Raw genomic sequence first — 26,148 nt, forward strand, 5'->3', positions numbered from 1 at the left:
ACAAGATTGACGTTTTAATAAACTGATCTTAATTAACAGTACTTTGAAATTCTGAGTAGTACGCACCCTATCTCAAAACACTAGAACCAGTGGCTTTTTAAATAATTTGCTGCTTGTGGGTGATCTCTTTTTGAAACAAACCCAGACCCTCCAGTCACAATTTATTTTTTATTTCAAAAATGATTTTTACTAGCAAATTTTGCTTTGGTTCAAGAGAATTATAAATCATTATTACACAGCCAGACACTTCAAACATTTTGTAAGAGCTTTGTGCCCAATGAAGCATCAAAGGCAGTGCTGAAATTCATGATTACAGCATGGGTGCACGTCCATTCATTAATACATTAAAGTTCGGGACTCTAATGTTATTAATAGGATTTCCAGATTGTCATGCATTTCTCCCTTAGAAAAGGTGGCTCTTCCTGCCAGACAAAGCAAAAGGATAGTTATTTAATAAAGCCAATTTATAAAAACTTTTTTTGGTAGGCACGTTAGGGCTGTAGAACTTAGAATGAGATTTCTTGGGGGCTTTTCTGCTGTTATTTATTCACCAAAGACAGGCTTATCTTTTGTGTCCCTTCCTTCTCCCACGCAGTATTTGTCGTCTTCTCTCTTTTTCTATGCAGATGACAGGCAATTATCAATATATACTTTTTCTAACCCCCTTCATTTCTGATGCTAAATTGTATTGGGGGATCATAAATCTTTGTCTGTCACTCTAATAAGCTCTGAAGAATGGGGAGATGTAATATGGAACAATGTGCTTCTCAATGTACTTCAAACGTAAGATAGTTCTTAAAGATCTGTATTCGGATCTCTTGCATTAAACACCGCACAAATCCATAGTAAGAGTCCCTGTCCTTCAGCATTTACAACCTATGTAAATGACACGAAGAACAGAATAAATGAACTGCTGCCCATTTTTTTTTAGGTCCCCACAGCTGGGGACCTAAGACTCAGAAAGATTAAGTGATTTGTTTAAATCATGCATCATCTGTGCCAGAACTGAGAAATTACTCTCTTCTGAAATCTCACCTGCTTATTTATTTCTTTTCAAAGTAAATGTCCATAAGTGTGAAAAGTAAGAACTGATGGGCCCTGAAATAAGCATGCTCTTAACCTGTTTTGAGTTTTGTGAAATTTCTTGCTAGGTTCTTGCTGGGGTTTTCAGTGGTTTGTGGGATTTGAGTCTATGTAATAGCAGATACATTAGTTTTATGCCAACGCAAAACTGTTGTTATCAGTGACTTTCCTGGGGATCTGGGCACGGTTTTGTAAGTTAAGAGGTGCTATCTCATCACAGCTCAGCATTATCCTTTTGCAGTACTGCTTAATAGGTGCAGGTATTTTTCAAAACTAACTTCTCCCTGGTAGCAGGAGCTTCCCTGTGCTTAAAGAGAGGATGATTCTTTAAAGTTTCAGTTAATTACCTTCTTTTACCTTCTTTTCCTTTTTGCTTTTGACTAACATCCAAAATGTATTTCCAGGTCTGTTCCTTTCCTGGCCATCCTGTTGCATAACTACTTCTATCTCTCTGGCAAACCTCAATAGCTGCTGCAGCTCTGTCCTTTATAAGGAGCAAACGTTGTACGTATAGCTTCCTTTTTTTTCCAAACTATTTAATAGCAAACTATTTAATAGCTGTGGAAGTAGGAGAGAGAAAGGATGGTGCAGAAAGTCAACCAACTTCTTGAATTAGGTGTGTCCATTGTGATCTCCTGCCTACCCTCCTTACTGTGGGGGTGTTACCTACTGTGGGCTCAGAAGCTGTACATCCGTGTGAGTGGGGCCCTCATCCTGTGCCGTGCTAAGGGGCTGCTCCTTGGGAGAGTGGGCATCCCAGCTAAGGCACTCCACTGTGCTAACATGGCTGCCTGACTGCCGGGCAACTCAGACTTTAGGAAAAAAAATCTTAGGTACTGGAGGATGCTCCAAGAGCATTTGTTCTGGAGGCCCTTTTAGACCACCAGAATGCTGAACCTGGAACATTGCAATCCTCCTGCAGGAGAAAAGGCAGTAGCTGGGAAAAGCTGTGACCAGAAATTATTGTGCCAGAACAAATGCTCAATGTGATCGACAAGTTGGAGGTGAAAAGCTTTGGCAGATACAAGGTTGGTTGAAGTTTGTTTTAGCAAGGAGAGAACTCAGGAGATTATGTTTAATAGTGGGTTGTTTCTCTTTTTAAGCATAATTTTCACGTGTATAAGGTAACTAGAGCTGCTTGTTAAGGTAATGAGAGAAGTGGCTTGAAATGTTTGTTGTATTCCTGATACCCTCTTCCTCTCTTGTAGAGCCAGCAGAAGGGGCGCTATTTAGACCTCTGTGCTCGATTTCTGAGGCAGTTGTCTGCAAATTAGGGAAAAGCCTGTTACAAAACTATTGCTTAGTAATTCCTGAACATATGCTTTATGCTAACTGAAATATGAAATGAATTCTAATACTCCTCAAGTCCTACAGGAGGCTTGAAATTTACTTGCAGGGTAAGAGGCTTTGATCCACACATTTTCATAAGTATTCATAAAGAGGCAGAATTAGAAACACCCCTTTATTCTGTTTTTCATGTATGCTAGTTTTAAAATACACTTGAAGCTGTGGAATTGATTGAACTTTCAATGAAGCTACTTTGCTGAGATGGGCTAGACTAAAATGCAGGGTATGTCAGGAAGCGAAAATATCCCACAATGCTATACCCCTCCAACCTCAGCTGGAGCAGACCTAATAGGGGATGTTGAGATTTAGGCTCCATAGTTGCTTTCCTAAACTGCCTGGATAAGTGCAGAAGCTTTCATGTAAGCATTTCAGTGGCCTGGGAATAGCCTCTGAATTGGAAGTGGCCTTGGAATAGTCTCTTCCAGCTAATCTGCATGTGGACAAGGGACTGACTCAACAGGTTTCCAGCCTGTGTGGAATTTATACATCTTCAGAGAGGTGATAGGGTAAGACCTCACTCACTGATTGTGTTTTATGATTATTTAACATTAGCTTTTCATACATGCAAAGAAGATGGAAAGCCAAGGCTTTAACTCTGTTACAAATTCTTCCTACAGATAGAATAACAAAGCCTGTACCTGTGGAACAGATGTTCTTAATCTTGTGTGAGATATCAGATTCTTCAAATTTTTTTCTTCCCTATTCAGTTTACAGAACTAGTCAAAAGTATTTGAAAAATGATCACCTAAAATACATCATACCTTTTCAGCTAGCTCTATTTCTAATCTGCATAACTTAATGTGAACACTAGTCATTATTGGAAATAGTTCAAATCTTGGAGTAGTTTTAACTCTAGTACCTAGATTCAAGGAGATTTTGAATCTCAAGGGAGAAAATACATGGAAAGAAGAAAGGAATGTCATAAAGACAAAGGAAGTCTGACCACATCAACGTAGAATGTGGCTGACTTGGTTTCTTAAAATAGAATGAATGGGCTATTGTATCTCTAAATTTCTCCCTCAAATATTCTGTGTTTACTGTGCTGGACATCTGGTATTTTCTCATCCTTCTGATATTATTTCTGGGATTAATATCAGTTATATTAACCTGATGCAAGAAAATATGGTGTTTTTCAGAATGTTAGTATCTTCTATTTGAGTTTCTTAGTGCTTTGCCAGAAACTCTGGTGACACTCTGTAGATCATTTAGCTTCTTAATGCACCAGTTCTTTTCTGATAGATGGAAGGAATACGCTCTAAATCTCTAGGTTTATTGTGGAGATTGATATGATAGAAACTAAATACCAAAATGCTGAGGGTCAGGCAGGTACTTTGAATAGGACTTTCCTCAGGAATTGTTTCCATTTTCCTGTCTCTGTCTTTCTATGTAGAGGGAAAATAAGACACTGTTTAATGTCACATGTAGCTAATCCATAGCACAGGCAGTGACCCAGCTGATTTCAGCTTGGTTTCATTCTTTCAGGGTCTCTTACCTTTCCATTTCCAGAAGCACAGCAGACTCTCTTGTTTACTTGTTTTCTTTTATTTTGCTTTTTGTCTGAACCAATGAAATATTTAAACACACAAAAAATGTTTATTGGAGGCAAACAGCACCGTAGCTGTGTTTAAAAAAAGAATTACACAAAACAACTGTGAGCAAATGTTACTCCCAGGTGTTTCCATGATGCCAGCCATAAAAGGTGGAAAAGTGTTCATTATAAACTATTGGTTCTGTCAAGATCAAGGAAGATTCTTAGAGAGCAGCACAAAAGGCAAAATAAGAGGATCTCTTCCTCTGTTACAGATAGTTCTACGTATACATATGTATGTGCTGTGCATGTATGTTTGTGCATATGCATGTGTAGGTTTATGTGCAGTCTATATAAATCAATAGTGCTATCATCTTCTGTTGAAAATATTCACAAAAGTGTGCTCTTTGAAATGAGAGTATCAAAAGGATTCTTCTTTCTGTTGTGAGATTCCTAGAATAAAACAACTTTAGGAAGAATTTGACCAACCCACCCAAGATAGTGCCCATTTGAACATGCAGCTTTTAATTTCCACTGGGTATACCAAGCTTTTAGTTACTACTCAGGTTCTATTTCTCAAATATGTGATAAAGTATGCGTCTGAGTGCATTGTGGAGGGGCTGGGAAATACTTTCTCCCTCTACCTCCATGAAATTCACTGTGTCATCACTAAGGTGTGCTTGGAAACAGCTGCCGGAGTTAATGGTTGGGGCCACTAAATAACAAGTACTTGCTGTGAGGGCATTTGATTTTATACCCTTCAGCTCTGACCAGACCGTCTTTAATCCTCATCCATTCCAAGGCCTAACAGAGCAGGAATTCATATGAGACAAGGCAGTATTTTCTAGTTTCTTTAACAGGCAGGCTTTGTCTTCACCATTAGAAGTCAAAGTGACTGTCTGGAGTTTTGGAAAACTAGCTTGCCCAGTTCTTGCCATATCAGTCTGCCTCACACTAGCTATCCTGAAAAAGAATAAGCTGTCCTGAAAAAGAATAAGCTGATTATTTATCACTAAATAATACCTTGTAGATGTGAAGACTCCAGAGGGTTGGTAGGTAAGGGGCAAGATGCTGTGGAGGTGAGATAGCTGGCATTAGAAAAGGATGGGATAAAAGGTCCCGCTTTGGAGATGCAGCAGGGCTGGAGTAGGAGAGGTAAGGGGCTAAAGCAGGAGACAATGTTTGAGTAGCTAGTTCTAAGGGGCTGGGAGTTGTGGCACAGGGGGGCAGTCAAGGGACACACTGAATAGATCCCTAAGGCATGAGGCTGGTAAATTCACTTTCTTAAAGAATAATTTAGGACTTAAGCTTTTTTTACTCACTACAAAACAGTAAAACTAAACCTGTAAGAATGTTTTTTAAATTTGCCATATTTATTTCCAAGAAACTTAATTTCTGTGTTCTCTTTGTCCGTCTGCAAGTTGAAGGAGGAGTCATGCACTGGGTAGATTAGGGTATTGCTATCAGTTACACAGTCAAGTCAGTGGAGTGGGCTCCAATATTGTCTGGTGTATTTTGATGTAGTATGCAAAGTGTTATAAATGCTAAGTTTGTATGAAAATAAATGTTGTCTTTCTCTTGGAATCCATGCTACTCTTAGCTTCTTTTTGAGGTGTGTGGCAAGTGCAGTTCCTTGATGGGCTTGCTTCAGTGTCAAGACAAACTTCGATTCGTGCCCTGGCATTGTTGTATGTTGCCCTGTCAGTTGTGTCTATGCATCGCTGTGTGTGACTGTGCTGTAACCTGGACTGGGGAACTGCCCTCAGTTAGAGAAACAAGATGAGTGTCCCATCAGCTCCCCACCCCAGCTGCTAGAAGCCAGATCTTCTCAATGGAGTCATTTACTAAGCAGTTGTAGTGGTGGCATTGGTAAGGTGATCGCCTTTAACTGAGGGTAAGGGAACAGAGCTTTACTTTCACTGTACTGTACTTTACTTTTGTCATCTCGAAAGCAAATGTGATACAGAACAATTTCCTTAGTGCCACATAGAGGCAGCATGTTTGGTGATCTTGTGTGTTTTAGTACCAGACTAGCTCCAGATGCTTTTGCTAATGAGAATGGCGTTTAAAAGCAGGAAGCCTGATTCCTCTGTGCCTTACTTAGATGTTTTCACATGGGCCACAAAGTGGTTGCACAGCAGTGCCATTCTTATCTGAACTAAAAAAAGAATAGGCTTCCCAGTAAGTGTCACAGAACATCATGTTCCTAAAAGCTTCCTAAGATTAAAAAGGCAGAAAAAAAAGTCTAATTTTGCAATAAGGAAAGTATTTGTGAGAACCTAGCTAAATCTCCACCTTACAATCTTCAGCTTATATTGTTTGCCTTACAATACGCTATATGGTACACCTCATCATTTCTAGGCTCTTTGTTACTCAGTGCAGTAATTCACGGATACTTGTTCTCATTCAGAATTCAGTAGTTCCAGTCATGTAATTTGGCTTTCGCAGGCTAAGGAGTTTCTTCTAACTGCTTGTGTATGCTTCTAACCCACGGCAATTCTAAGGTAAAAGGTTTTCATTTAGAACATCATGATTCAAGCTAACAACTGTTTTAAAGTAATCTACCTTCCTTTGCAATTGCAGTGAATCAGAAGTATGTTGTAGTCAGTTGATGCAGTTCAGCTAGTAAATGGGATTTTGTTAAGTCATGGTAACTCCGTAGCTTGCAGTCATCTGTCTCAGCACTAGTTTGGCACTTGGACACTCTTTCTGTTTTGCTTCCCCTCATCGGGTCTTGGGAACAATCACTCCCTGCAAAGGAGCACTCAGTTAAGAAATGTTTAAAGAAAGGAGTTTCTAGGCTTGATTTCAGACAGTTACACTATTTATCAGTGTTGGACATTTCAATAGAGAAGAGCTAGCTGCCTGGCAGCATAGTGTAGTAACAGCACAATTCAAACAGATGATTATTACAGTTAAAGTGTTATGATAGCATTTGTGAAAATGTAACCAACCCATCATGGAACATGCAGAATTGAAGTGAACAGTTGCTCTGGCAGGAGAGACTAGCGATCATAAATCATCTCACAACCTAAGTATAGACAAAGCTGAGGATCTGAAAAGCAGCCCAAGTGCATGTGGGAGTCTTCGCTTTCCCTTTCTGCTCTCCTGTCACCTTCTCCATTATTGGCTGCTGTAGAGGTAGAATTCTTCCTCTGGGTTTGTTGTGACAACATCTTAGAGAGTTTACAAAATGATTTTTGGTGTGAATCTTGTCACCTTGCTTGAAAATTTTCTTGCCTCTTTATAATGCTCTGTAGGGTAATGTAAACTATATTTGAGAAGTTCTCACTTTGGAGAACATGTGCCTGAAGGGGTATGTAAATGAAGGAGAAGGAAAAAAAAAAAAGCACAGCAGCCTGACCGGTGTTGGTGGGTGGGGGAGTCTGCATTACTTAAATAGTCTTTAGAAATGTCCTGGGAGCTGCTGAACACTGGCAAATGTGTCATTAATGGTGGCATGCAGCAGCAAACAGAATTTCTACAAGCCAATTCATTGCAATTATTCTGTCTAATTTTACTACACTTCAGTGGCTGAAGAATGAACTAAAAGGAACTTTTGAGACAAGGCAAGTTTTCTCAGTCATCGTAGTTCTATGGGGAATGATGGCACTAAAAGGCATTTGAGTTGTTCTTGTTTAAACCTATAGCTTGACTCTTCCCTTGTACCTCTGCTGTCATTAAGAGAGGTTTTTTGCAAATTTCCCATACACCTGAGCCACCAAGCACTGTTTGAGGCTCTTCTACTGTGGAGACAAACTGCCGTGGATACCTAATCTCACATTCTGACTCCATGTCCTAGGTGCTTTGAAGGAAGGTTTTCATCCATAACAATGTGGGAGTCTAAGGAGGAATTTGCATCTCCTTATTTCAGTTAAAAGAGCTGGGGGAGGCATTTGAGAGAATGAAAAGCAGTTAAAAGCCGTAGAAAGCAGTTACTTTGTGAAGGGGCACTGGTAGTTCTGCAAGGAGGACCTAGTGAATACATATTGTAATTATCTTTGAGCAAAACTACAGATACAGTATAAATAGACAAATTATTTTTTTTTCCCCATAAGAAATTGGCCAACATAACTTGCAACTCTGCTTGGCAAAGGAGACAGTAATATACTGTTAGAGGAAATGGAAACCCTAGAAGGACTATGACGGTTTAAAACTTATGAAAACCAAAATTATGAACCAAAAGGTTCACTAGGACTAGATCTTATTTTCTGACCTGCATGAGAGTGGGTTGACTTGTACAGTAGTACTTAACTTTCATCTACTTTATTCTTGTTATTCTGTAAAATAAGTCCCTTAAAATCAGAATTCATAGCAATAAAATAGATTGGGAGCTTTTCATCTGTTCACTATGACATACATAAAGTCAACACCTGCCTGTGAAGTTCTATTTGCAGGTATATCATAGAAGGAAGTTGGACAATGTTATAAATGAAGTCTCAACTCAATCTGAATTTAGTAATATTTATAAAAGGAATATTTATAAAAAGCAAGTAAACAGCGCTGCGTGCACGGGGAGTCTATGCTCTACCAACACGCACACATGAACATCGAACCTTCTAACTATACAGAACATTGCTTTTACATACTGAACCCAAATATGACTATACATATGTACAATCAGAAAAGGTAACAAACAGTCCTTTAAGTTCTATGACTTAACAGTCTCCATTTTCCATTCCTTTTGAACAATATGTCTTGCTTTAAGTTGTCAAGCAATTCGGCCTTCGGGCCTTATGTATCCCGTTCTTCCCAGATCGAAGAAAAGCATATCCATCTCCTTTTCAAGGCCAATAGGCCTGGGTCAAAAGGCACGTCCAGGTCACCAGGAGGCGGAGCAGCAAAAGCCTTCGATGGCTGTAGCAGCAGAGGGGCGGATGGCGTAGCAGTCGGATCAGTAAAGGAGCCCGCAGCTCCCTCACTGTCTGGCAAACCACATGTGTCTGACTGTGGTCCCACACGGCTCTTTTAGGCCTCAGAGACTGCTCGCCAGGTGCTGAGCAATCCTGCCGCTACCTTGTCAGCTTTAGTTGCAGAGTCCCACACCTTGACCTCAGTTTGGTCCCATATTTCAGGATCATAAACTGTCTGATTGTTAATAAAGAGAATTAGTTGTAAAGTTACCAGGACAGTCTTTGTTCCTAAGGATGTATGATTCCTCATAATGCACAGCTGCTTACCAGCGAGGGGCAGCTGTGTGCTGGGTCTGTTTCTCCCAGCTTGAGCTTCTTCCCAGCTCTGGTGTGCCATTTCCAGCGACTTTCTGTACAAGCTTCTCTGAGCAGTTTGCTGAGTTTGGCTGAGCCTATCTTCAGGAAGCGATCAGTGTGCCTGTTCCCGTCCTGCTCTTTGTTCTGCTAGCCTGTTCCTTTTCATTCCACCTTTCTACTTCTTTATTGATGACATAATTTCATCGTGTTGCCTTTTTTTATCTTGAGGGCAGGCTCCCCTCTTATACACTTCTCCTCATAGCAGTCCTTTTCAAAACAACTTTTCACTGGTCGAACAACTTTGCCCAGTAACAGCAACAGCAAACACCCAGCAACTTCCATGCCTTAATGGCTGGAGAACAAGAAACCCCAGACTGCATGGAGTCTCCTGAATCACCCTTCTTTGTTCCCTCTAAACTCTTTTACATTCCTGATGGCCTCAGTGTTTAGAGTCTTGTTTTGAACTGAAGAATGCTGTATGAGACTACACCTGCATTTTTGGACATACATTTTTAGAGCTGTGGACATACATTTAGCCTTTCTCCTGCAGCTGGTGGGCAATAGATATCTTTATTCTAAGAGATGTAAGTTACAGGCCACGTCCCAGGGCTGAAACTTGTACAGCCATCCTATATTTACAAACAAAATAAATATGAGCTCAATTTAATTATTAGTAATTCTTCTGCACATTCCCCAAATTCTTGTTCTTGTCTAGTATATCAGAAGGGTCATCTCAGCCATCTTTCTGTCTGTTTGAAGTCTCCATTGTGTTTCATTTACTTTGCTTCAGTCTACCTAAAGTCAAGTAGTCAGGATTTTCTTAGCATTCCGGGCACAATACTCTGGGAACTTGCATGAAGTGGAAAGACTTAATTGGTACCTGTAGACAGAATAACTTTATAGAAGGTAAAATCTTGTAGCAGAAGAATTTTTTATCTGGGACGTTTTTCATCTTGATCCTTTTCTTTGCCATGTAAGTTCCACTTTTAAGTACAAACTGAGTACCTCATATCTAGATGTAAGCAAATAGGCCACTTTTAACACAATTAATTAGTTAATTAGTTTAACACAACTAATCAGTTAATTAGTTGTGTTGTTATTTGTTCAGTGTATTTCTAGACATTTCTATTTCTTTAAGTGAAGGAGAGAAGCAAATGATAATGGAGCATCTCCAGAGAAACACAGTGCATTCTCAGTGCTGGCATTGCCTTTGCAAAACCCGGTTTTGGGGAGGTAGTAGGTAGCTCAGAAGTACTCGTTTCCTCCTGCAAGTTCACTGATAATGCTGTGCTGAATTTTATAGTTGTCTAGCAGAGTAAATGTATCAGAATGAAGAGGAGGGGAGTAAATAACACGTGGTGGTGTACTCCTCCACACCAGAAGTTTTCTTGTGGTAGATCAGATCGTACCATCCAAAAATCTCACTGCAAAACTGTTTCTGCCTTGCATGTGTATACGCATCTTTTAGAAGATCTAAAGCAGTGTATTGATGCTGCATTTCTGTGTTGCTGTCCTGCTTCCTCTACTTTTCCACCCCCCAATCTCTTAGAAATTCTCAGCGTTTCCCAGGATATGCATCAAGTTTTTAGACTGTGAGATTTACCTTAAACCCTTAAATATTAGGAAGAGTAGAAGATAGCATTGTTATAAAGGACAGAAGGAAGGAATTTTTTTTTTGGTCTGTGTGTGGAACTATGTGGGACTGCTCATTTGCACTATAATTTTCTCAGAGTGAAACATATTGCTGCTTTCATGACCAAGTATATGGACCTAGCTATCTTATCTTTCATATAGGCAAGCACAAAGCTTTTCTTTTTATTAAGAAAAAGAGAGCTGAAGATGCACAAGTGACTGGGTAAAAATTAAATAACTCCTGGGAAACAAAATGTATAGTTAAAAATAAATTCATTGTGAAAAGTTTTCCAAAAGGATCCTTTCAAGTTTATGGCAGAGAATGAATCTGTATCCTAAAAAAGAATAAAGTCAGCAATTGTATGCACTTTTCATGACTCTCATGTAAAACCTGGCAAACAGATTATTTGTTGGCTTAGTAGATTAGACATGAGGGCTTCTGTAAATTAAAAACAAAAGCAGCTTTGGAATGTATTTCACTGTCTCAGTTGGAAAACAAAGATCTCTTTTCTCCCCGCCCGCCCCTTCTTTTCCTTAGGATAATTAAAAATAAAAAAGTGTGTAGAGCCATATAAATAAAACAAGGGCTGGGATGAAAAAAAAAAAAGAAAATCTTCCTTCAAAGAGATGTCAGCAATCATAGTTTTCATTTATCTGTGCCAAGAAATGTGCTTATATGTAGGTCTGAATGTAGTTTATTCTTGACTATTTATGGAAGTTACGCTCTTAGAGACCTTAATATGTAATAAAAAAAAAAAAGGGGGGGGGGGAGGAGGGAGAGGAATTCTTAATTACAATCTGTTTTAAATGATGCTTAACTTTAAAAGCTTTAAAATACCCCTCTGAGCATTACACAGTGTTCTAGCGTCTTTTTTTTATCAATTCTTACCGGTACAAATACATCAGAGTTTATGCTCTAATCATATAGGATTTTGTTGTAATTCACTTCAAGAAAGTGCGAATAAATTCTTCATGAAGAAAAATATGTTACTTTGAATTTCTGGAAAAAAAAAAATTGGCTACACAACTGCTCTTCAAGTTTGGAACCTAAAAGAGAGCACAGTCTGTAGTAAAGAACACAGAATATGTTCAAGATATAGTTCATCTAAAAATCATTCAAGAAAGAGGAAAACTTGTGCCATGGCATGTTATACAATTATTTACTTTTCTACAAAGTGAAAAAAAATTGTAAATTGTTATAACTCTCAATACACATATTCTGATGAGGAGCTACAGAATAACTCCTTAAAGAGTTACTTGCCTAAGTCACACACATTTCTGATTGTACAGAATACTTCTGTCAATGTTTATTCTGCCCCTTTTATTTTGCAATAGCTTCTTCCTGTGATTCTCCATCACTTTACCTCTGTTCTCATATTTAGTTTTGGGCCAAGTCTTGACAGACTTGGGTTGATAGGAGGATGGCAAATCAAAGGAAATGTAATGTACCCTGGGTGCAGTCTGCTCAATCATTAAAGCAGCTCAACACTACAGTTCTTTTTCTGAAATGCAGAATTTCCTCTGGTGCCCCATTCTACTGGGCTATATTTAGCTTGTGAAGGGGATGGAGAAGAAAGAATTAGCTGAAGAGTGCTACTGTTCCCTAGAAGCTATTATCTGGTGTAGGTAATCCTAGCCCATGTTTCCATGTTAGAAGCAGTGGTGACAGAGCACGTGTGTTTTCCTTAATTGTCTTTGAGAAGATGCTTCTGCTGGACATCAATCACTGTGCACTACTGTACTGCCTTCTTTACTTTTCTGGTGGTTTGGAGAATTTCCTTGTAGTTTTCAAGATGATCCAGATGAGTTTGAGACTCATTTACTGCTTGTGAAAAGTGGGATGCAAAAGTAGAAAATACTGTCCTCAAAAGGCATGTGGAAACCTTATGAACACAAATGAGCAGTTTGCTGGCATCTAAACAGGTTTTATATGTGGCACCATTCATTCCTATTGCTCTTTTAGGACTTTTATAGAGAGTGCAACAAAATATCAAGATTTTAGTATGTATGAGAAATGCAGAATCAGTTTTTGAATCTGCAGTTGGGAAATATCATAGGCAATTTTGGCTAATAATTATCTGGCCAGCTATCAGGCATGTTCTGTTCAAGACTGATTCTCAAGGATTTTCTTGATTTTGATTGAATGTTTTTTATCAGTGAACACTACAGTCTTTATGTAGAAACTAATATTCATTTCCAGTTCTGGGCCAACTGGCAAATCCAAATCCAAATATTACTAATTGGCCACTCATAAGCTTTTCTAGCAATTAATTCAGTTATAAATGATTCAGACCTTTCTGTAACCAAAATAAGATCCGTGCTTGGTTTATTTTTCACAGAACTATTTCATGCTAGACAAAGATGTGTAATAAACCATTACTGAGGGGAGGAGAATCAGATGGTTTATTTGACAGTCCTTGCTACCTCTGCTGCAGTTTGGCAGACAGATAAAATGTAACCTTTCTTGTAAAGCAGTTTATAGATTTTTATACAAACACAAAAAATACAGTTCTTTCTCCATTTCAAACTTTTGCATGGAACATTCTTATGGTTTAACTCCACTGGGCAGATAAGCACCACACAGCCCCTTTCTCACTCCGTTTCAGCAGGATGGAGAGGGTAAAGGTAAAAGTGAGAAAATTTGTGGGCAGAGCTGAAGACAGTTTAATAGGTAAAGCAAAAGCTGTGCATGCAAGTAAAGCAAAATAAGGAATTTGTTCACTACTTCCTATTGGTACACAGATGTTTAGCCACATCCAGGAAAGCAGAACTTCATCATTCATAATGGCTACTTAGGAAGATAAATGCCATAGCTCTGATCATGCGCCCTTTCGTTCTTCTTTTCCCCGGCTTTTATTGCTGAACATGGTGTCCACGTGTTATGGGACATCCCTTTGGTCAGCCAGGGTCAGCTGTCTTGGCTGTGTCTCCTTCCAAATTCTTGTGCATCCTCATCCTCCTCACTGGCAAGACAGTGTGAGAAACAGAAAATATCTTGGCTCTGTGTAAGCACTGGTCAGCAACAACTAAAATGTCAGTGTGTTAACAACACTGTTTTCATCACAGATCCAAAACATAGCACCATAACAGCTGCTATTAAGAAAATTAACTCTATCCCTTATCCCAGTACAAACTAACACATATTCTGTCAGCAACGTGGAAACTCAAAGAAAGTATGAAGGAGGGCTGCCTGGGGAAGTTGTAAGTTTCTAATCCTGACCATTGGTACAGTGATGAACCAAATATTTAATGAAAATCAGTTATTTCACATAAAATTATGCACCTATTTTGTACATTGATAGTATTTTTGCAGACAAATATTTTGTGATCTAAAGCACTGAAATGAGTGGTTGCAAGTAATTATGCATGCATTTCTTCATGTGTTTCTACATGGTGATATGTGAAACAGGGCCTCTAATGAAACTCTTTCAATGTGGATCCCAAGGCATTCTTTCTAAACACTGAGGTATTTCATCCTGGTATTCCAGCTGGATTTACAAGTGATTACATTTGCTTGTCTAAACTGCCCTGCAGTCGCTGTTGGCACACTGTTCTTTCTCTTTACCAGTTTTAAACTGTTCTCTGTTGCATTAGACAGCTGCATTCCAGCTTTATGACATCTACATTTTGGGGATGGTTAGGCTCTGATCCATACAAGGACCATCAGTTCCTTTTTGGTGTCTGAACGATACTTGATACCTATTTGGCTTCTGTTCCAAAATTCCTGTGTAGTCTCTGTAGTATTGTATCATTGGTCGCTATTTGTTCCTGCTCTTTATTATAGTTCACAGACGCTGAATGGAAATCACAGCCCATTAATGCTAGGATCATAATAGGCACGTATTGGTTTGCTTATAAATTTCTAACTGTAGTCTCTTGCTCCCTCTCCTTAAAGGAAAAGGGGGCGAACATATAAAAAAGGCTCCTGGCTTGGGGGGAGATCACTCACTAGTTACTATCACAAGCAGACAGCATAGGGAAGTTCATTAAGTTTATTGCCTATTGCTAGTAATAGACAGAGCAGTGAGAAACTAAAAGAAAAAAAAAAAAAGAACTTTCCCCCAATTGGTGCAGAGGAACGGGGAATGGGGGTTGTGATCAGTCCATGGTGCTTCATCTCTGCTGCTCCTTCACAGCTACTCTCTGCTCCTGCTCCAGGTGGGGTCCCTCCCACGGGATGCCATCCTTCCTGAACTGATCCTGTGTACGCTTCCCACAGGCAGCAGCTCTTCAAGAACTGCTCCTATATGGGTCTGTACCATGGTGTCCATCCATCAGGAGCAAACTGCTCCAACACAGTTCCCCCATGGGTGGCAGCTCCCTGCTCCTGCATGGGCTCCTCTCCACGGGCTGCAGCTCCGGCCCGGGGCCTGCTCCTGTGGGGACTCTCCATGGGCTGCAACCTCCTCCAGGCCACATCCACCTGCTCCGCGGGGGGCTCCTCCATGGGCTGCAGCATGGAGATCTGCTCCATGTGGGATCCATGGGCTGCAGGGGAACAGCCTGCTGCATCAGGGGCATCTCCACAGGCCACAGGGGAACTGCTGCTGAGTGCCTGGAGCACCTCCTGCACTGATCTTGGTGGCCGCAGGGCTGGTTCTCTCATGTTTTCTCACTTCTCTCTCTCTCACAACTGCCATTTTGCAGCAGATATTTCTTCTCCCCTTTTCTTCTGTCTTCTCTCCCAGGGGCCCGACCAACATCATTCATGGCTCAGCTAGGGCCAGTGGTGGATCCCTTTTGGAGCTTGCAGGAGCTGGCTCTGATCTGACATGGGGCAGCTGATGGGCTTTGCTCACAGAGCCCACCTGTGCAGCTCCCCTGCTATCAAAACCTTGTCATGGCACAGAATTACAACAAGAAAAGTAAAGATTCCCATTTCCTGTTTTCTTTAGCCATGCTTCTGTCAGGAATAGCGTAACCAGCAGGACCAGGGAGGTGATCATCCCCTTATATTCTGCTCAAGGCCTCACCTCGAGTACTGTTTTCACTTCTGGGCCACTCACTACAAGAAGGACACCAAGCTCCTGGAGCATGTCCAGAGAAAGGCTATGAAGTAGGTGAGGAGCCTGGAACACAAGTCCTGTGAGGAGCGGCTGAGGGAACTGGTTATTTATAGTCATTTATAGTCTGGAGAAGAGGTGGCTCAGGGCAGTCCTTATTGCTCTCTACAACTCCCTGAAAGGAAGAGGTCGGGAGCTGGGTGTCAGCCTCTTCTCACAGATTGTTAGCGATAGGACTAGAGGGAATGGCCTCAAGTTCTGCCAGGGGAGGTTTAGGTGGGAAATGAGGAGACATTTATTCTTAGAAAGAGCAGTCAGGCATTAAAACGGGTTGCCCAGGGGGATGGTAGCATCACTGTCCCTGGGGGCGTTTAAGGAAAGGTTGGACCTGGTGCTTAGGGACATGGTTTATTGGGTGATATTGGTGGTAGGGTGATGGTTGGACCAGATGTTCTTGGAGGTCCTTTCCACCCTTAATGATTCTATGATTCTTGCTGTATTTTTGATAAAGGTGTAGCACAACTTCAAGGGCTTGCCCATATCAGTCATTAACAAAAGAGGAATTACTCTATATCTAATTGGCAAGGAAGATGCTTGGGTGCTCTGTTTGCATCTGTGAGAATTTCAGAACCCTCAGACTTCTGGTTGCTATTCTAAACAACATAAGAGACATTGAGTGGTTTACAGGTATAGCAGTTAGAAACGAAGGGGAAATGTCTCAGCGCATCTGTTCCTCTCAGTACGCTTTTCTGATCAACCCAGAACATCTCGTTATCCTACATCCTCTGTGTAATTTTCCCTCACTCCTCTTTTCTGTGGCTGAAGAAGAAAAGCAGCTTCTAACAAACAGGTTTAATCTTCCAAGGTGCCAAACCGTATGGCCTTATGCAGTGAAGTGTATATATGGTTGACCTGAGGAATGTGAATAGATTTGCTGATTTCAAAGGTCTTTCCCCAAGCTTCAAGATTCTGTACGTTAGGGATGATAACATAAGCCAAGGGTCAGGGATGTATGTTCCCTTGTATAATAATTCATTTCCTCTCAGCTGTGAACGAGGCAAGTGGACAAATGTGCATAGTGTAGGGAGACTAGACATGGAAGGAGAGACAGGCTTAGTTCTTTTGCTGTAAGTGGCCTGCTCATTACTGTCATTAAATAGAGCTAACTTGGTAGTCAACCAGCAGTAGGCACAGGTTTCTGTGCCTTACATATCTTCCACATAATTTTATTCAGTGAGCCCATGGGGCCTTGGATCTCACTCTTGCTGTTTCTTTAGTGAGATTATTTAGTCTTGTGTGTCATTAATAACTTAATATCAGCTGGTTTTACTGCTTATTGTCTCTTGTATACCTTTTATGTTTTGAAGTTCTTCTATTAGGAAGATTACTGTAAACAAAGATTAGCAGACTGAGGACAAGGTGCTGTATTATGTGATTGAGAAGTGAGAGTTTTGCATGGTGTTTTATTTCATTGTGTTGTGTTTTCCCCATAATAATAGCCTGGAAGATAAAAGGGTACTGCAGAAGCAGAATTGACTTCACAAGGCCTGGTGTGGATATGCTGCAGTACCCAGGTGTATGTCCGGGTTAAACCAGTGTGAAAACCAAAATCAAGACTACGTGCTGTAAATATACAGATAAATCATTGTCACTTACCTTCCTTGTATTTAATTATTTCAAGGATCTTTGCAGGATCAGCTTATCCAATTTATGTCTGTTTCAGAGCTTCTGCTGTCAAGCCTTATTTTGTTTACTAAATTCTCTGAGACAGAATGCCTAGGTCTGATACAGTAGAAATGAGTGTTGATGCATATCTCTGCACAGACAGTTAAAAAAAAAAAAAGTCATTTTTGAGGGTAATAAATTATTATGTCTACCCACAGTTGTGAAATCCCCCTGGAAAATTTGAGAGGAAAATGTTACTGCAATTGTAGAAATCTCAGTAGCTTGACTAGACTGTTTGCTTCTCTTTGGAAATGCTAACAGATAGTAGAGCAGACTATGGACTAATGTCTTGCCAAGGGCTTTTCTTCATGCCAAAACTATTTTTTTTCCCAAGATAAAAATCTTTAAAAGCTTTTCAGTGCAACAAACTTATTTTTCTCTTCAGAATTGCATAACTGAACCATTTGTGTTTGTCCAGAAATAGTGAAAGAGATGAGATCTCAAGATACAGCTTAGTTTCAGGTTAGAGAGAATGTTTATGGCTTTATTGTAAGTTTCTACCTCATGAGTGTTTGAAAAGTAAATGCTGGCATAACCCTAACTACCACAGAACAGCAACGTTACAAATCCCTGTGTAGCTCCCCACTGTGCCTTTATTATTGGTCCTTTCACAGATTAAAACAAAATAAAACACAACTGTTTCTAGATTTAGGATTAATCTTTATGGTAAATTTTGCTCACTTAAACAGAACACTATACATCTGGGTAAATTTTTAATATATATATATTTTTTTTTTTTCTACAAAGCACAAACATAACCTCCTTGGCTCATAGGTAAAAGCTTTGGCACAGTTTTGTACCTCTTATTTAAACATCATTTTATGGGCTGAACTCTTAAATCCTCATTGTCTGAACTGTCAGGATGGTCCAGGTGATTAGCAAGCTGCTTAGATTGAAAAGTGGCCTATTTTAGGTATACTGGTTCTCTGCCAACATTTATTTTTTTTTTGGGGGGGGGGGGGGGGGGAGAGGGGAATGGGAGGAATGGGGGGTGGCCAGGGTGTTGTCTTCATTATTTTGTAAAGGAGGGACCACAGCATTTTACTCTGGCGATTAATGTTATGTCAAATTGCACACAACTGCCCAAATCTTTTAGAATTGATTATTAATAGAGTTTTGGAACAAATAACACCGAGTTAATTAGTGCATCTGTAATCAGCAAATAATCAACTCTATTCATCTATAACAAACATCTTTGCCTGATCACACTAATGTAAAGTAAAAGTGGAAACAATTGTATACTAACACAACTGGCATGAGCTCTATTTTTGCATGCATTCAGTACTCGGTGTGATCTTTTTTACTTGCTTCATATGTTTCATCATGTTTCATCATCTGTCTACAAGGCTTGTTGGGTACACAGTCTACTGTAACCTTTACTGCTGTGGCAGAACATCTATAAATCAACAGTGGGTTTATTGATCTGAATCATGGCTCACATCTTTGTCTCATAAATCAGCATATCTCTATTAACCTTATTCATGTGGCTGCATCTTTTGGTGTTTCATGTTCTTATCTGTATGTATTTCTGACATATGAAAATATTTAAATAAATTACATGGTCTGGTATCACAGAACATGTACCAAAATACTGCCTATATCTCAGGTTCTGTGTAAGATATCCAGGTGCCATGGATGTGTGTTAGCTGGAATCTCTCATAACGAACACAAAGGGTTCTAACAATTGTACACTGATAATTCTTTTTGGTGGTGACTAAAACTCAAAAGTTTCAGAGCTATGATTGTACAGCCAGCCCCTGCTGAGGAACCTTGTAAAACATTATTATAAGAATGACAGCATTAATTTAAGGCTAAGCATCTATCTAACCTAGCATCCTTTAGCCAGCAGTGGTAATAAGCATTAACACAGAATAAAACAAGACGAATACATATTTATAACCCAGCTTTCTCCTAGTCTCATAATACCTGAGCTTCACGTTGTTTGTTTGTTTAACTTGCAGTGTGTTTCGTTAAAGGCAAAGTGCTGCTGTGCCCTTGCCTGGAAAGCATTCAAATGACCTACCATCCATTGTATGAAGAACCACGTTTTTTGTTTTCTTTTGCCCTTTGTTTTTCTAGCTTTGGTAGTCTCTCATACTAGTATTAGGACAAAGTGAACAAATGATTCTTATCCACTTTTCCATACCACTCGTGAAGTTTATCATACTACCTTTTAGACTCTTTTGTCTTTTCTTCCTGAAGAGTTCTGATCTATTCAGTCCTTTTCAATACGGAAGGAACTATTTCCAGTTCTAAATTATCTTTTTTGAGATGGGAGTCAAACAGCACACCATAATTGAGGAATAAGTAAATAATAGGTTTATATGGTGGAGTAATGATGCTTAGAGTCTGGTTAGTTGTCTTTTACTGCTGATACACAGAACAACAGAAAAACTTTGGTTGGAGGGGACATAAAGAATCATCAAGTCTATACGCCTGCTTGAGGCTGAGCTAACTTCAAAATTTGACTCAGTTTTTCAGGGTCTTATCCAGCTAAGTTGTGAAAATTGCCTGAGATGGAGATTCCAGACACTCTGGGTGCCTGTTCCAGTGCTTAACTGCAGCCAGTACAATTTCCAACATTAATTTCCATTATTGCAAGTTAATACTATTGCCTCTTATTCTTTTGCTTTGGGAAGACTTTGTCTCCATATTCTTTGACCTCCTTTTATGTAATGGAAGACTGCAATTGGATGCCACCCTAGCCTTCTCTTCCGGCTAAATAAATCCTGTTCCCTCTGCCTCAAATATCATTTGCTCCAGCTCCCAACCATCTTAGGGGCCTTCTTCTGGACTCAGGAGCTTGTTAATCTCTAATACTGGAGTGTCAAAAACTGGGCATACTACTCTTAAGTGTAGCCTCTCAAGTGCTTCCTTAACCTTCCTTTGATCTACTCACCACACTCCTTCTGATGCAGAGTGGTAGGTGGTTGACCTTGTTTTCCACAAAGACCCATTTATACTTGAACCCTGTGTCCTTTCCTGCAGAGTTGCAGAATGGTCAAATGATTCCCAGCCTGTATTTTTGCATGGGTATTTCTTCAAGATTTTGCATTGTCTTTCAATGTCATGAGGCTCGCGTTGGCTCATTCGTTGAGCTTTTTGACAGTATATTGAAAAGTAGTAGGTAATTCTGGCTAGGTCAAAATAATGTAGTAAATCTTTAGAGGGGTGATTCAATCCAGGAGCTGGAGGAAAAAAATAGCAAACTGTTCTTCATTCTGATTTGAGAATGCTAGAATGTTTGGAAATGCTGGAAAAAAACAATCTGACATTTCTGTGTTTAAAAATCCCTTTTCTTAAAAATTGTATTATGACTTTTAATGTTTGTAGGAAATGAAAACTAGTCAGAATTATAAAAAGCTTCTTTAAAATTGCAAGTCTTGTCAATCTCTAAAATTTACTATTTATGGTAAGTAAATTTGGAAAAAAAAAACAATGAGTATCTGGAGAAAGACAATAACATGATCTCATGTAAGGCACAAAAGGTATAATGATATTAATGCAATTACTATCACTCTCCATATAAAACTTGTCATCAGGGCCATCTCATTATTTGGGATATGAGTGTTAAACGTGATAAACAAGGTCAATCTGGATAACTTGTTTAGGTAGTCCTTTTTTTTTTTTTTTAACATGATCAGGTTGTTTTTTCTATTAAGCATCAAGAAATAAATTATCAAGGCTATGAATCTCGCTGTCTGTTTCATTTTTTTTTTTTTTTAGAAAAATATGTCTAGATCATTTTGCTCTTCTGCAATGTAAGAAAATTCTATACAGTTGAAAAGGTAAGCTGGTTTAACATGGGGATTTATTTCAGGTTTCTGTGGGTTAAATTTTAGATGAGATCTGACATGGGTTGCGTTTGTGAAAGCTGGTGGAAGGAAACTTGAATCCGTGTTGGATCACCCAGCTGCTGGATCACCCAGTTATTTTTATAAGCTTCTAAAATTCTGCATATCTTCTCTTGTAAACAAGTATTGAACAAGCCTTGAATCCTGGATTTTATAGGTGAATTGCTACTGAGCAATGTCTTCAGTATCACAGAATGCAGCATTAGCTAGTTCTGGCTTTCAGTCAACCAGCAGAGGAGTAAGCTTTGCACTGAGGTGCAACTGTAAAACATTTATAATTAGTTAACTACCTGCTTACTTTCTTGATTTTGTTGTTATTTTCTTTAAATTGTATTGGGAGAATGCCAAAACATCTGTAAAGTTTTATTTGAACTTGAAAATCTTTATTACTCTGGTGTCAAGGACCTTCTGTACTCACTTTTCTCCAGCACTCAAGCCACTGAGCACTAGTCACGTGAATCCTGATAGAAAGCAAATGTTAACTTTTCATGCTTGAGTACCTACTGACAGCTAACATTGAAGTTGTAAGCACATGTATTTGCACTGGAAGTGGTATCTGCTTTATGAGAAAGAACACTGTGAGGTCCTAAGGTAGTGCTTAACATGGTAAGGTAGTGTTCTTCAGATCTTCTTGCCAGAAATATAAGAATGGATACTATTAAATAAGATTTGAAATGCCCCTTTTATGTCACGACTACTTACATATGTAGTGTGATGACCATGATTGTGACAGAAAATCACAGTCTAAAACATGCAGTGTTCTCTGTGTATACATATAATACGTATGAAATATGAATGAAAGAAAAGAGACAGTTTCCCTAAAGCCTTTTTGCCAAACTTCCAGCACAGAAGCTGTTAACATAATCTCTGTCAACTGGAATAGCCTTTTACCGGTCTGAGAACTAGGCCCTCTTATCCCTGTGTTCTGTTCCAAGTAGAGCCTATTCTGAAACCATGACTTAGACCAGATCTTGCTTATTCTGTTTATGGGAATTCAGTTCAGCACCCCCTGAAATAACAAAACCTGCGTCTTTGCAGAAAGTCCAGAGATTCTGTCATGGTGGAAAACTGTAATTTGTTTTCAACATGACACCCACCATCTCCCAGCTGAATAGCCTGGCTGCTTTAAACAATCACAGCAAACTCTCAAAATATACATTTTAGTAAGATTTCTCTTTTCCCATGTAAGATGTTTTTATTTCTGTTTTTACCACCAGGGCACTAGTTGTCATTACTGACAGGGGCTAAATACTTTTCTAGTCAGTTTGTTCGCTGGATTTTTAGTTTTGCACAGGGGTTACTACAGATTCTTGACACACTGCATTAAGGTTTGGCATTCAGTGTTGATTCATGGTAAATCTTACAAGTCTTCTTAGACAGATTGATGACAGCACACTTGCTTTCTGCTATGGTGCTTACTATTGTTTTTTCATGTTCATGCTCTACCTTTCTGAAGAAGAGGATTTCCATCTTTGACTTCAAACTTCAAAGCTTAATGGTTTAAAAATAACATAGACTTACCAAATTCCTATAAGTTTTGCTCTTTTTATCTGGAGTTCAGTGCCTAGATTTTCATCTAATGAACTAGCTTCTCAGTTAAGTAGAGACTTATTTGTTAAGAAGATTCTCAAAATGGATGAGGTGAATCTTTCCTTTTGTGAAGTGAGTTATATTTTAGCTTTCATGTCTTTTGCAGTCATATATTTGTACTTTTCTTAGTCATAGTTACTCTAATATATTAGTGTGACCTGGTATTTCTTTATTTGATATGCTTTGTCCAATTTACTTATAATCTTGAGGAATCATTCTGTGCAAATTTCATCAGCTTTCTAATTAAGTATAGCATAGCTGATTCTGCTAACTTTGTCTATCACAAAAAAAAGTGTATATTAAAAATATAAAAATAGTATGTAAAAATAGTATATATGGGAAAAGTGTTGTGAAAGTGGTTTTGGTTGACATTTGGAACATTTTGGGTTTTCAGCACAACTGGAGAAAGTAGGATCTTTGTAAATAACATAATTTGGGAATGGCATAAGATCCTACATGTATGTACAACACAGAATTAATATGTTGATTTCACATTAAGTGTTTAAATGTTTAAATATACTCTTATTTTAACTAAGCTAACAAAAATGAAGTTGTAACAGGAGTCATCTTTGTATACATGATGCTATGCTGTCCTCAAGTAAAAAAACAAACAAGCAAAGAAACACTTTTCTGTATTCTTAGCAGCTGAAACATTATACATGGCACTTAAAATGTCCCAGAATGTGCTGACTTGAGCACAGTTATGTGATGTGATAGCTGTAGGTATAAGAAAATCCCTGAGACATTGAGATACGTACACAAAACAACCAGAGAACTGCTGTGGTTATGACACATTTGCTGGACAGTGTTGTTCTTTGTGATATTGGCAGTCTAAGCTTCTCTTCTCTGAATCACAAAGAGGAGCTTGCTCTGTTGGCAGGTGACAATCAAGAAGACAAAAGATTTTGTGGTGTTTTCTCGTTTGCAGTAAAGCTGTTTCCTGTTAGCTTGCAATTGTTTTTTTTTTTTTTTTTCATAATGTCTTGCAGAATGTAATTAATGGATGTGTATCAAATATTCCTACAATAATGTAATGTAATATATCCTATTTAGAGCAGGATTTATGAAGTTGGAAATGATAACAATTAGAAGGAAGCGGCATAATATGGAGGTAAAGGCAAAATAAACAGAGAATAACAGTATAGAAATGGAAACCACCTTAACCAAAATGGAAATAAGATTGGAAAAGCTGGATATGCTTAGACTGGGAGAACTAGATGTGCTTCACAGGAGAACATTGAAAGCAATAAAGCTGCAAGTTGATTTTCAAGGGTTTGTAATACACCTGTGAATGGCTGCAAATGGTTGGAGAATAACAAACATAGTATCTGTATTTAAGATGGTGGTGAAGCTTTGGAGTATGTACAGACCTCTAAGTCTACTCATGCATGAATTTTTAAAGAAAGGTTAGTTAACAATATTAATTGAAATGGGATGGCAACAGACTAGTCTTATGTCCTTCTTTGAAAATTACACTAAGTTCCTAAAATATAAAAATATATCTAATCGTACTGGAATTAGTAAAGTTTTTTATGTGGTACAAAATGGAGAACCATTACAGAAATGTGACTATGCATCATAATTGTGAGATGAGTAGACACCATGTGAAATAATAGAAAATACCAAGTCGTAGGAAAGCCAGAACTACCAGTATGGGTAACCTTACCTCATGCATTCTTTGGACAGTAGGCTCCTTTCCACCCGTGTGCAGCCACAGCTCATCAATGATTCGGGTCCATAAACTTTGTCAGGAGGCAGATTTCCCAACAATCAACACTTTGCTCTAATTTGGTGTAACAAAGAACATGAAAAGCTAGTTGAATTTCCAGTTTGCTTTGTCTGTCACTCTGTAGCTGAAGGGTCTTCACAGGGGACACAACTGGATAGCTGGAAGACTGATTTCTTCTCTCTTTCTACCACCCCTGTCCACTTGACAGCAGGTGCTCAGTTGGAGATAAAGGAGGGGAGAGACCTCAGATCTCTTGAGCTTTCTGGGAACATGTTCCCATTTTCTGGGAACACAGTTCCAGTCACCTGTGCCTTAGTTGCCAGGGAAGCAAAATCCAGGCATGCAGTCCGTAAAGAAGCAGACCAGGACATGCCTCCCAGAACATTCCTGCTGTTTATTTCTAGGGTATTTTCAGTCCAGATACATAGTTCGTGTTGCATCCTGAGAAAATGGGGTTTCGTACTAGGCTACATATTGGGAAATTTGTGTTTGATTGCTAACATGAAAAATATGGAGAGATTATTTCTGATTTCAGTAATGGTTTATCAGAATATCATTTATGTGCATTACACAGCTATCATATACCTCATAAACATACCTTGTAGTCTCTTCAGATCACCAGTGTGGTGCAAAAGGGTAAGAGTGCTAGCCCAAGTCTGCCATTTTTATTCTTTTTCTTTCTTTCCAGACCAATGCCACAAAGGCATTTTGCATACATGCTGTTGTAATAATTTCACAGATAATTCCACAGAATTTACTTTGGTGTGTCTAAAAGCTTAGTGACTAAAGGCTTTTCTAGCTGTCACTCAACTAACACTGGGACCACGTGTCAGTAGTTTTTCATGCATGTAACTGTTCCAAACACAGCTGCCTTCAACATATCTGTTGGATCATGGCCTTATTATGTAGCCATTTTCTAACTACTGTCAAATTTCGTACTTTCACAGTGGCACTAAGGTTGCTGTTGTCATTTTTTGATGGAATACAGCCCTGTCTTTGGATTTAAAACTGTAGAGAAAAAAAAAAGTCTACTGCTGCATGTAAAATATTGCTTCCTAAATCCAAGTGTAGCCAAGTGGACTGTTAAGATATTTAGAAGGTTCTTAAATTATTTCCACTTTACAAATGCGTTTATGTATTCCATTTTGCTAACTTCTTAGGTTAATACAAAATTACTTTCCTGGCTTGACATTGACATAAATGTTCTTTTTTTTTTTTTCCTTCTTTTTACAGAGGACAGTTAATTTTGTTGCTTGATATTTAGAACAGATACTAGCTTTGAATAGAACATTGTTTCCCAGCCAGATCAGTAGCTACCTCATGTTTTTTTTTCAGTGTTAGCTCAGGACTGGCAAGAATACAGCAGTAAAAGAAGTAAAAGTTAGTATGTTCAGAGATATAGATTTATTCAAATAGCAAACATTGTTAATTTCTTTTTTTATAAGAC

The 26,148-nt window shown here is 38.9% G+C and overlaps 1 long non-coding RNA gene across 6 annotated transcripts in view; it reads right to left on the minus strand.

The window, feature by feature from the left end:
* Positions 1–8,430: 8,430 nt before the first annotated feature.
* Positions 8,431–26,148, minus strand: part of LOC137857950 (uncharacterized) — a 368,377-nt gene continuing 350,659 nt past the window's right edge. For 2 of the 6 annotated variants that reach the window (XR_011097412.1, XR_011097415.1), the window contains one exon: positions 18,486–24,755. This is a non-coding gene — a long non-coding RNA (uncharacterized lncRNA). Of the gene's footprint in view, positions 24,756–26,148 lie in introns of all 6 variants that reach the window. The other 4 variants (XR_011097417.1, XR_011097414.1, XR_011097413.1 and 1 more) reach the window with 4 other exon arrangements.

The sequence above is a fragment of the Anas acuta genome, chromosome 5 (assembly GCF_963932015.1).
Source record: "Anas acuta chromosome 5, bAnaAcu1.1, whole genome shotgun sequence".
Classification (NCBI taxonomy): Eukaryota; Metazoa; Chordata; class Aves; order Anseriformes; family Anatidae; genus Anas; species Anas acuta.